At 38.7% G+C, this 11691-nt stretch overlaps 1 non-coding gene across 1 annotated transcript; it reads right to left on the reverse strand.

Annotated features, from left to right (window-relative positions):
- Positions 1-9537: 9537 nt before the first annotated feature.
- Positions 9538-9644, reverse strand: LOC120106256. Its single transcript, XR_005508454.1, has one exon. It is a non-coding gene; the product is annotated as a small nucleolar RNA R71 (small nucleolar RNA).
- Positions 9645-11691: the final 2047 nt, after the last annotated feature.

The raw sequence follows: 11691 nt of genomic DNA on the forward strand, positions 1-11691 counted from the left end.
GAGAGAATTTTAGAAACTTTTAAACCTGATAAATCTCTGTACAACTAGATTAAAAGCCACTAAACCTTCTTTAATTTCAAGATGATAGAGCCAATCCGTTGTGTGGTGTTGATTGTGGTCATCTTGGTCTAGCCCTTCTTCTTCTTCTTCTCTTTTAGGATTTCGTTTAGGAGTCGAGTCTAATTAGTTGTGGATAATGTATGCATGGTAGAAGATCATTAAGGGGTAAATTAACACCATTTAACCCAGAGGTTGGAAAAAATTATCATGACATCCAACGAATTATTAATCAACCACCAATCTCTACAATGGGTGATCATATTAGAACCCTGAATGAATTATTCGCTCCTGCATCCGCTAGTCCACCTACATGTATAGTGTCGCCAATAAATAATGCAACCCTATTTGAAATTCGGGCTGCGACAATAAATATGCTACCCAAATTCCATAGGTTTGAAAGTGAACAACCCTACATTCATCTAAATAAATTCATGACAATTTGTCAAACTTTCAAAAATCAAAATTTAGATGAAGAAAGTGTAAAATTGAGATTGTTCCCAATGACCTTAGAGGATCGAGCCGCGGCATGGCTATATTCTCTCGCCCCAAATTCCATACAACATGGAAACAACTATCTAGAAAGTTCATGGAAAAATTTTACCCCATGATTAAAACAGAAAAAATTAAGGATGCCATAAGAACATTCAGAGAAAAATCTGAAGAAGAATTTTTCCGAACTTGGGAACGATTCAATGACTTGTTGGTCAAATGCCCACACCATGGGCTTGATAAGGCTGATCTGGTCCACTTCTTTTATAAAGGACTACTTCCGGCACATAGAAACATGATCGAGTCCATGCACAAGGGTAGGTTCATGAACCAAACCCCGGATCAAGCCTATGAATTTCTTGCTAACTTAGCCAAGAACGCCCAAAATTGGAGTAGCTATGGTAAGGAAGTAAATAGAGATGAGTTCGGATCTAGAAAACCAGTTAATTATAAAATAAAAGCAGACTCAAATCTCAAAAATGTCATATCCAATCTGGTGACTGGAGTGAACAACTTAAGTAAAAAGTTTGATGCTTTTACTGTTTTCACTAATACGAGTTCATACAAAGAGTCAAATCCCTTCATGAAAGTAGAACACGAGCCACATAGTTTGTGTATCTTGTCTAACAGTCCTGAGCATCTAGTGGAGTGCTGCCCTAATTTGCCCACCATAAAGGCCGAGCAAACAAATGCTCTAAATTCATATAGTGTCTTTAAGAAGCCCACTCCCAACTCGTTCAGCCCAGTTTACCATCCTGATAATAGGTTCCACCCAAATTTTTCATACAAGCAAAATGAACCTATTCAGCATCAAGATGGTTTACCAAGTTTTCAGAACAACTTCTCCAGCATAGGTCCATCACAAATGAACCAACCTTTGGTTCCATCTGTACCTCCTTATAATGTCCTTATCCCACAGCAACCTTCACCACTAGAAACAATTATGGCTAATATGATGAAACAACAACAAGATTTTATCAAGCAACAACAACAGACCAATACAGCCCAAGCCCAAACTAACCAATTCCATATGCAAGCAATTGCAAAACTTGAGGTTAGTCTAAGCCAAATAGCAAACTCTCTAGGGGATAGGAAGAAAGGTGAACTACCTAGTTAACCAGTGCCTAACCTTAGTAGACAACAAAATCAAGGTCAGAGAGGTCAGTATCAAATTGATTCTAATGAAAATCCGACCTATGAAGTCCAGGCAATTACCACTTTAAGGTCTGGCAAGCAAGTGGATAATAAAGTCCGACTTCCTGAACACGTAAAAGAAAATAAGAATGAATCCAATAAGAACCCTATTCAAAAGAGGGGTCAAGAACAGGACAAAAAGGAAGAACCCATATAAATATACAAACCTAAGGTTTCCTTTTTCAGTAAACTTCAGGACTCTAAGAAACAATCTAACTTTGATGAAATAATGGAAGTCTTTAAAACTGTTCAAATAAATATATCTTTTCTCGATGCCATACGACAAATTTCCTCCTATACAAAATTCTTGAAAGACCCACCACGGTAAAAAGAAAAACTAGCATTCCTAGGCAAACTGTTATGGCTACACAAGCCTCATCTATCATTCAATAACAGATTGCCCCAAAATTCAAAGACCCTGGTTGCCCCACCATTGAAATAAAAATAGGAGAGACGATCATCCAGAGAGCCCTATTAGATTTAGGAGCCAGTATGAACCTACTTCCCTACTATGTGTACCAAAAGTTAGGTTTGGGGGAATTAAAGCCCACAAATATTACCCTTTTCTTAGCAGATAGGACGGTGAAGTATCCTAAGGGGATTGTAAAGGATGTAATAGTGAAGGTAAAGGAGTTTTACTATTATGTGGACTTTGTTATCCTAGAGACCGAACCTGTAATACATCCAGACAGTCACACACTTATAATTTTAGGTAGACCTTTCTTAGCCACAGCAAATACTGTGATAAATTATTGAAATGGCAAGTTGAAGTTATCTTTTGGCAACATGAAAGTCGAGCTTAATGTCTTCAATATAAGTAAACAACCACCAGACGATAAAGAAATCAATGAAGTTGACATGATTGAAAGTCTGGTTCAGGAGACTTTCTTACAAACTTATAGTAAGGACCCTTTAGAGGCTTACCTTGCCCATTCCGAGGAAGGGGTCGAGCATGCGCTCCCTAATTCTGTTCTCCTTATGAGCATAGATCGTCATCCGCCGACTATTCTTCCTCGGACTCTTCCAAAACTATTCTTAGATAATGGTTGAAAAAAAATGAATCTACATTTTGTCTGGCTGAAGAAATAAAACTTAGCGCTCTTGGGAGGCAACCCAACATGTAAATATTATAAAAAAATAAATAAAAAAATAAAAAAATAAAAATAAAAATTTTACTAACATGCAGGTTTGGGGGTTTTTGCCCCAATTGTCAATTTACCTACCCATATCAAGTAACTTCTCCTCTGTCCTATTACTGTTTTAAATTTTCTTTAACATTGAGGACAATGTTAGCTTTAGGTATAGGGTGAGAATATTTTTGATTTTTCTGCCTAAAAAGATTTTTTTTATGCAAAAAAAGGGGATTTCAAATTTTTAACTCAAATTCTAATCTTTTTGGCTATACAAACTAGGAATTGCTTCGAAAATAGCTTTGAGTTAAGAAATATAATAGCAGTTCTAGCTTGAGTTTTCATTTCACCTATCTCTTGCTAACATGATGAAGATGATTTAGCACCTACACGTAAGCACATGAATAGTGGGGTATGTAAACTTGCAACTAATGTGAATACTACTAATCTTCTGGATAATTTAAAGTTATGTATGTGATGAACACAAAAAAATAATAATAATAAATAAATAAATAAATAAATAAAATAAAATAAAATAATGAGTTTATTTTAAGTCTTCTCACTGAGTAATCGGGCCTCTTGCCTGGCAAGCAGCGAGTGTTCGCATAAAAAAGTGAGGATGACTGAGATTAAACTCTGAATGACTAATTCGACCTTGGAGCCTAGTTGACTTGAGTTATTAAGCCTGTTAGGATGCCTTTACACCTAGTGCCTTGAGCTATCTAGATTGGGAGTCATTGGCCTAACACTCGCTACACGGGTCAGCTAGAAAGCTTAATAAGGCTAGATATTGCACAAGCCATTCTTCTTAGCATTTAGTGTGATTAAAAGTTAAACCTCGGGTGTTCATTACCATTTAACTCTAGAAAATCTTGAAAATTAGAGTGATCATGTTGGAAGTAGGTGAAAGACACTCATTCATATGATACTATCTTGCACCTCACTACATTCTCGATTTGTTAGCAGATAGATGGGATGTAATGAAACTTAAGTTAGAGTTTGCTTAAATATGATAGCAATAAGTCTCTATTGTCCTTGCAATTCTAGGTTCATACAGTAATATTTGTTCAAATTTCGAGTTAAACATTGGAAAACCCTGACTGATGAAGTTTGTGGGTAACTTCACTACAAACCCTCACGAGACAACACTCGTCCACTAGGGTAACCTAGGGGTTTAAAGGCTTGTTGTACGTGCTAAGTGCAATCGTGATGCTCTACGAAAGTGGGTACATATCTTAGTTTTGTGTACTTAGCTTCAATAAAAAAAGTCATGGGTTAGACTACATCTTTTGTGCCCTCATTCTATCGTTTGCTCGTTAATTGCTAGAGACTAGCAATAAGCTAGTTGGGGGGTGTGATGAGAGCACAAAAGTACAATCGTCATACCATTTTAATTAGTATTACAGCTAATCATTAATAATAAAATTAACTAATTAACATTGTATTTGTGTTTGAGTGCAAGTAATCCAAGAAACCCAATAACATTGGGTTTGAGCCCAATGCCCGGCAGCCCGAGCTCAAGTCAAGCCAGCATCTTCACGTGATGGAGCTCATCCCGCGATGCAGCCAGCTTTCCAGAATCACCTTCCATCCACGCGCTCGTTCCATGCATGTGGCTTCCAGAAGCAACATCCCAAGCCGTCCGTGAGGAGTTTTCCCAACACAACAGATCCCTTCATCCCATCTCAGCGCAACTGTGATTCCAGCCCATTCCAAGCTTCACGCGATGAAGGTCCCAACCGAAGCCAAGCATCCCAGTTCCCAAACTTGTTTCATCCGGTTCATCTCCATCCATTGCGAACACATCCCAGCCATCCAACCATCAATAGCTCGTATCAGCCAGCGTGCCAGCAATGCCCGCGTCCTAGATTTCCTTCCATTCCAGCGCGTCCCAACCGCGTCCCAATCCTCCACGCCATCAGCGACGTCCTAGGGACCTCGCGATCAGCCCAGACGTGCCTCACAGCCATCCAGCCAGTTTCCCAATCCTCCACGCCATCAACGCAATCGAAGCAACGTCCCAGGGATTTCTCAATCAGCTGACCTTCACTCACAACCATCCTAGCCAGCTCGCCTTCCATATTCGCCACATCTCCGCGTCCATGCTGTGTCCGCATCTCCAGCACGTATCAGCCACGATTCCAGCTCCTCAACCGCGTCTCCAAGGGCCTATAAGAAAAGAAGGAGGCGAGGCAGTTCGAGAAAAGGGGGGAGGAGGGAATTTAGGAGAGAATAATGCCTTGCTCTGTTTTCAATGAAGTTTGAAAATAGAGCATTGTGTTTTTTTGTTAGTTTTAGCTTTCTGTTTGAGTTTTAGTTTTTTTTAATTGAGAGCATTTTATTTTTTTAATTTGAGTTTTATGAGAGCAATGTGTTTTTTTAGTTTGAGTTTTAATTGAAAGTCTTATGTTGAGAGGTTTTGTTTTAAGTTTTAATTTTAGAGAGTTTTATTTTGGTGGAGAGTTTTACTTTAAAGGATTTTTTTTTATGCTACAATTTTTCTTCTTTTATTCTGTCCTATAGATTCTGTAATTTTTCTTTTATGTAATACATTAAATTTTCTTTTATGCAATTTATGTTCCAGGCTTTGATCTTCTTAGCACTGTTTTCATCCATTTTAATTTATGCCAAAGCTCTTCTTTGATTAGTTAAATATATAAATGCTCTTTGAATCTAAGTATCTTCTTTTTGTTAATTTTAAATTAAAAAAATATTCTCTGGTAAACTAGAGAATCATTTAACATCCTCAAAGTAATGTTTTCTTCTATCATTCAAAAATTGATTTCGAATCCGAGTGAACATTTTAATTTTTAGGCAACTCCAATCGCCTCCCTGTGGATCGACCTCTTACGACCACTATTCTTCGAGTAGAAAAGGTAAGAGTAAAATTAAATTAAACTTTGTTTGTCGATTCTAACAACGATCTGTTTAGCATATTTTTAGATAAATAGAAAACGGACAACAGGAGCTGTCTAATCTAAAGAGAATTTCAGAAACTTTTTAACCTGATAATCTCTGTGCAACTAGATTAAAAGCCACTAAACCTTCTTTAATTTCAAGATTATAGAGCCAATCCGTTGTGTGGTGTTGATTGTGGTCATCTTGGTCTAGCCCTTCTTCTTCTTCTTCTTCTCTTTTAGGATTTCGTTTAGGAGTCGAGCCTAATTAGTTGTGAATAATGTATGCATGGTAGAAGATCATTAGGGGGAAAGTTAACACCATTTAACCCAGAGGTTGGAAAAAATTATCGTCACATCCAACGAATTATTGATCAACCACCAATCTCTACAATGGATGATCATATTAGAACCCTGAATGAATTATTCGCTCCTGCATCTGTTAGCCAACCTACATGTATAGTGTTGCCAATAAATAACGCAGCCCAATTTGAAATTCGGGCTGTGACAATAAATATGCTACCCAAATTTCATGGGTTTGAAAGTGAACAACCCTACATTCATTGATGAGAGCACAAAAGTGAAATCTTCATACCATCTTAATTAGTATTATAGCTAATCTTTATTAATAAAATTGATTAATTAATGTTTTATTTGTGTTTGAGTGCAAAGTAATACAAGAGACCCAATAATGCTGGGTTTGAGCCCAATGCTCGGCAGCCCAAGCTCAATAAGTTCCCCAGCGTCCGTGATGAGGCGATCCAACGGTTCCTAACCTAAAATTCCCGTACATCCACGTCTACGGGCTGAAGCAAGTGATTTCCCAACGTCCGCAGCATGGGGGCTTTGAAATTTTCCAACTTCTCAACTGTTCGTGACCTCCCAGAACATTCAACCACGTTTCAACATCCCAGCAATTTCCCAACCGGATCATTCCAAGCCGAGTCCTCCACTTCCTTTACAACAAATAAATTCCAGCTATCTGAGGAGTCTTCTCAACTTCCCAAAGTCAATGTCTTCCTAGCTTCTCATCCCATCTACCCGTGAAGCATATCTCCAAGAGCACGCATCGCCCCCGCGTATTCCATGCATCCAAGCAACAGCGGAAGCGTTCCAGCAGCCGAAGAGTCCCAAGCGATTCGACTTCATCCAATCCGCATTTCATCCGTGGGTTCTACATTCAAATCCATGCGTTTCAGCTACGTTCCTATCTTCCAAACCTCCACGTGTCTCATCCGCTCCCAGCAGGTTCCTAAGCGTATGCAATAAGTTTCAACCGCGATCCCAGCAGCGTGGCTTTCGGATCTTCCTTGCCGCGCCTTCAACATGCTATAAGAGGGATCAGGGAGGGGCCACGAGAGAGGGAGAGCCGGGGACGGAACAAGGAGAGGAGGGGGAGCCATCTATCTGCATCTCCTCTTCCGATCTTCCCAGCCGGACTTGGGAGGAGAGAAGGCAGCCGGGTTCCATTCGACTCCAAGCTTTTAATCCAGTCGGGCGAGAGAGGAGGAGAGGCCACGGAACCAGGGAAGTCAACATCCGCATCATTCCCAGCCGGGCGAGAGAGGAGGAGAGGCCACGGAGGGGAGAAGGCAGCCGGGAGAGAAAACAGAGTACCCTGTTTTCTGAACCAAAGGAAAAAAAAGGATTTATGTTTATTTTAAGTTATTCTTTGCTAATCCTTTTTATAAAAATGCTTCCATCTCATATGAGTAGCTAAATCTCTTTTAGCTAAGGCTAGAAAAAAGCCTAGCATTTTCTTCATGTATTTTCTTTAATCATCAATGGGATTTTAATGTTTTTGATTAGATTTATGGTGCAGTAGATTTATAAGAATTATTTCAAACTTATATATTTTTTTGATTTGTTATTTCCCCCGGGTATAAAAGATGCTTAAAAATCCCTATAGTTTAAAATAGAATTACTGTAATACTGCCCATAAAACTAAATTTATTTTATTAACGATTAATTGGTATTTCACCGCTTCACTTTCTGGTTAGGTCTTTACTCAGATCTAACTGAGATAATAGGTGATTTTAAGAAAAGCATGATGAAGTGCTAGGCTGAATCCTGATGCCTTAGTTATATTTTTGTCAATCCGAATATTATTTAGCATTTAGTTTTTGTTCACTGTCAAATTCCTGTGGATTCGATCTCGGATTCACCGAGAATATTACTTTGCTACACCTATACTTGGGGTGTCCTACATTTAATTTCTCTTTTAAAAGAGCAAGATTAAAATCGTAGCAAGTTTTTGGTACCGTTGTCGGAGATTTGCAACGTGCGAACGAGAACAAGGCTGCAAATTTCAATTTTTTTTTATTTCTGGTTCTTCAATTTTTCTTTATTTTTAACACGGCTGAAATTTCAAATCTTTTCAAATTCAAGGACGACACAAAGCGGGGCTAGTAATGAGGAAGATCAAGATCAAATTTTTGGATTTCCGGAGTGAACGAACTCCGGCCGTGAGTATTTAAATTAATTTTTCTATTTTGTTCATACTAGTCCTATTTTTCCTAGATTAGAATTTTACTCTTGTTAAAAAAATTAAAAATTATTAATTAAAATAATAAAAAATAAAAAAAATAGCTAGTTTGTTTGATCAACTATTCAAATGCAATTTAATGTCTTGACATACAAAGTTAAAAATTTTCTAGATTGTTGCATATAGTATAAAGCATTTGCATAAAAAATTCTAAGGGCTGAACCCATTAAAAATATAAGATCGAGATTTCATCACTCGTCCTTAGCCCAAAAATTATCCCAGTGCATAAATGTCCTAAGCCTAATTAAAATCAACTAGACGTTGGCCCCTAAGGATATTCGAGCTCAATAGGACGAAGACCATCGAAAGTTGCACCAATTTCGCTCTGTGACCCGGTCGATGTCTAGGCAAGCTTTGTCCCTCTAAGTGATTTCAGGGAGATAGTTTCTGTTCGAGGAAAGTGGATTTTAAGTGGGACCTTTGCTACACGCATCGTGACCCCTCCACTTACCTGAGAGCTTACCTGGTCGACTAAGGTTACTAGACCGGATTGGAGGCTTAGGTGTCCTCTTCAAACCAGTTAGGAGCTGTCTAGAATTTTTAGGAAAACATTAGAAATTATTGGATGATGTTTAATTTTAATTAAATTTTTGTTAAGGTGTTTGTTTAGATCTCTTTAGGTGGTATTTGTACCAATCTAAATAATAAATAAATAAATAATAAAAATAAATAAAATAATAATAATAATAATATAGATATATATATATTTATTTTAGTATATGCTGTTGTGGGAGAGAGATAAAACAAATAGATTATTTCGAGTTGAATCAAAAGATAAAAATTTAATTGTTCAAAATTCAAATAATCAAATAGAAGATAATGGTAGTAATCAGGGAGATAATGAATTTCAAGATGACTTACCTATTAGAATGCTTCGTGATTATCTACAACCCACTAGGACCAGTACCCCATCCTGTATGGTTATTCCTACTGTTGTGGGGGCTTTTGACATGAAACCAGGAATAATCCAATTACTCCCAAAGTTTCACGGACTTGATTCTGAAAGTCCCTATTTGCACCTGAAAGAATTTGATAAAGTGTGTTCAACACTTCATTTCAATGATGTCACTGAAGAGGTAGTTAAGCTTAAGTTATTTCCTTTTTCTTTAAAGGAAAAAGCTAAGTCATGGTTACACTCCTTAAGGCTTAGGACCATAGCTACCTGGCAAGAAATGACAAAAGAGAATTTTTAAAGAAATTCTTCCCAACACATAAAACAAACACACTTAGAAGAAATATCATGAACTTTGCACAAAAAGATGGAGAAACATTTTTTCAGTGTTGGGAAAGATTTAAGGACCTTCTGCTTGCTTGCCCACATCATGGATATGAAATTTGGAGGATCATTAGTTTCTTTTATGATGGTTTATCCTCCAATATGAGACAATTTGTAGAAATGATGTGTAACCGGTGAACTCATGAGTAAGGAACCAAATGAAGCCTGGGATTATTTTGATCTTTTAGCAAAAAATGCACAAACTTGGGATACAACAGATAAAAATGAAAAATCTAAAATAGCACCTAATGCAAAAGGAGGAATATATCTTATTAAAGATGATAATGATGTCAATATAAAAATTGCTAATCTAACTAGGAAGGTTGAAGCCATAGAATTAAGCAAGGCCAATATAGGAAAAGCACAAACTATTGTTGACAGTATATGTGGAATTTGCGAGAGTAATACACATGTGACCAAGGATTGTCCTACAATCCCTGCTTTTCAAGAAGTGTTGCATGATCAAGCAAATTTCACCATGTTGCCCAGTAGATACAACCCAAGAGGGGGGGGGGTGAATTGGGTCTTTTAAAACTTTTGAGCTACTTCTAGCACTTTTTGATTAATTATGCTAAGTTGTATATATGCGCAGTGAAAGTTAAACTTAGCGACAGTTTGATGTATAGAATGTGACTTGATTGAGTATGCTTGCAACTAAAGAATTCGCGGATAATAGTTAAGCAAGCAATTTATCTAAGTGAGTAAGTGTGTGAGTTAGATAATGACAAAAAAAAACATTACAAACACAGCAAACATATAGTGGTTCGGTGCACCCCAGCACCTACATCCACTCCCCAAGACTTCTTGGGAATTTCACTATAATCCTACAGATTACAGTCGGTTGTTTTACAAGCTCACAACCCAACTTGTTGTTTTACGAGCGCACAACGAACTCGGTCGGTTTTTCCAGGCTCACCGACTAGAACCAACCCCGATTGTTTTCCCGGGCTCACAATCAAACCCTTACACGTTGGTTTTACCCTCGGCTCACCAACAAACCTTAATCCCGTTGGTTTTCCCTTTGGCTCACCAACAAACCTTACACCGTTGGTTTTCCCTTTGGCTCACCAACAAACCTTTAACCCCTTGATTCAATCCCTTGATTGAATCAAGTTACCAGATATTAAAACAAAGAATAAAAACAAATCAAAGCTTCTTAAGCAAGCAGATATGACAATATAAACAAATAGAGTAAAGAGAAGCCCTCAAACGAGTTTTGAAGATGGAGGAGCTCGGCTTCTTCTTTACTTGATCCTCCTCTGATTTGGCATGAAGTAGAGGATCCCCGAGGCAGCACACGGATGGAGAGGAAGCTTTCGGATTCACTTGGATGCTCTTCTTCTCTCTATTTCGTTTTGGATGGCCCTTTTGTGCTTGTGGGAGATTTCCTTTGCAATCTCTTTGAGATCTCTTTCCTAGATGATCTCTCCCACTTCCATGCATTCTCCCCTAGCTCTCTTCTTGTTTTTATAGCTTTAGATGGAGTGGAAACAAGAATATAGCCGTTAGAGACAAAAATAGAGCCGTTGGAACCAGTCTGCAGCTCCTGACAATATGACCGTTGGGTTTGGAGTCGACTCGCGCGATCAGGAGTCGGCTCGGCTGTAGCAGGAGTCGACTCGAGCTTTTCCGGAGTCGACTCGGCAACTGTTCCAAGTTTGAATTAAAGTTGCCGTCTTGACTGGGAGTCGACTCGACTTAACCCGGAGTCGACTCGCCAACTTCTGGCGCTGACCTGGCAATTTTGGAGTCGGCTCATCCTCTGTAGTCCGTGGATCCTAATTTGAATTTTGTCCACTCGAGTCGACTCGACTGTCCTGGGAGTCGACTCGAATCTCAGGGCCCGAACTCCCGATTCTCTGTCTTTTGGCTCATCCAGTCTTGGAGTCGACTCGAACTTCCTTGGAGTCGACTCGGCTCTCAGTTTCCGAAAGTTGGTCTTCTGCCATGTCCCATCTTAGTGTAGCGCTGCCTTGAAGTCGACTCGAGCTGTCTGGGAGTCGACTCGAATCTCAGAGTCGGAAAAACTGATCCTCTGTATTTTGGAGCCGCGCTGCCTTGGAGTCGACTCGACTTGTCTTGGAGTCGACTCGCCTCTCA

Source organism: Phoenix dactylifera, unplaced genomic scaffold (assembly GCF_009389715.1).
Source record: "Phoenix dactylifera cultivar Barhee BC4 unplaced genomic scaffold, palm_55x_up_171113_PBpolish2nd_filt_p 000504F, whole genome shotgun sequence".
Taxonomy (NCBI): domain Eukaryota; kingdom Viridiplantae; phylum Streptophyta; class Magnoliopsida; order Arecales; family Arecaceae; genus Phoenix; species Phoenix dactylifera.